We start from the raw sequence: 1,296 nt of genomic DNA, 5'->3' as shown, positions 1-1,296 counted from the left end.
TCTCATCAGGAACCGTTCCCAAGTCCCCAAAGGGGCATTTTTGGCTCGTTGGGGGAGATGGGCGCAGCCGGGGTCCGTTCCACTTGAGCGCTCGGCTTTAGCGAAAGGCAACGGGCAGACCCGCCGGGGAAGGCGCTCTGCCACAGCAACCCCCAGGATGTTTCGTTTAGGGAAATCTTGGGTTGACTTTGTACCTGCTCGCTTCAGGCTCCGGCCAAGGCGGCTCCTTTTGAGTTGGACCAAACCTGCCCAGGGGCCAACCCCCCTGGCAACAGCAAGCCTGGCCGGGACCCCCCCACAGGGTTCTCCATCCATTCCCATCCCATCCCATCCCCATCCCCTCCCCGGCTTGTGATACCAAAGACGTTCTCTATGCAGGAGAAAGCCGCCTTGTCCACCCAGCGCAGACCTTACAAGCCTTTGACAATGTTCTCTGAAATACCTCAAAATATTTAATGTATAGTTTATGTGATAAAAAAAAAATTACTTAGCTAGTTTTTGGAATTTGTGACTTGAAGCTTTATACTGTTAAATTATAATTTTGCAGAAGACGGCATGTTCTTATTTCTTTGACGCGTTCAATGGGAGACATATTGAATGTTAAGGAAATGAAAGCTGGATAGTTTCACGATTTAAAAAAAAGAAAGAGAGAAAGAGAGAGAGAAAGAGAGAGAGAAAGATTAAAAAAAGGACCCTTGGAGTTTACAGATTTCATATTTAAACAAGTCCTTTTAAAAAAAAAAAAGAAAAAAAAAAGAAAAACTAATAACGACGATACCTTTGCGTTCGGATGTGTTACTTTTCTCTGAGTCATGTCGTACAAGAGTATTTATTATATGTGTTCTGTGTTCAAATGTAATTTAAAGACGACGAAAAAGAAAAAAAAAAAGACGAGATGAGAATTTGATTTATGCATGAAAAAACAAAAATATACTCTTTCTTGAAGTAATGTAATAATTATTCGGGGAGGGGTGGTTGGGTGGGGGCGGGAGGGGACAAACTGTGCTTTTTTTGTCCACGAGTTTTCGGTTGATGAGGATTTCTCTGCATGGATCACAGGGGTTTTTTTTGTTTCCAACTCACGCAACCACGGGTGAGTCGTCGCTTATCCCCTCGGGTTTGGTTTTTGTTTTTTCCTTCGCCTCTTTTCTTCCTTTCCCTCGCCCTGAGAAGCGCGTGGCAGCGACGTGGGGAGGCAAGGGGCTGCTCGGAGGACCCCCCCGGGGAGGAGGGGGTGCACAACGCGGCCCCGTGCCCGGCAAACAGGGTAAGGATATCTGGGGCACGGGACCCCGG

The sequence above is a fragment of the Egretta garzetta genome, unplaced genomic scaffold (assembly GCF_000687185.1).
Source record: "Egretta garzetta isolate BGI_Z169 unplaced genomic scaffold, ASM68718v1 scaffold476, whole genome shotgun sequence".
In the NCBI taxonomy this organism is placed as follows: Eukaryota; Metazoa; Chordata; class Aves; order Pelecaniformes; family Ardeidae; genus Egretta; species Egretta garzetta.
This window is presented reverse-complemented; position numbering follows the sequence as displayed.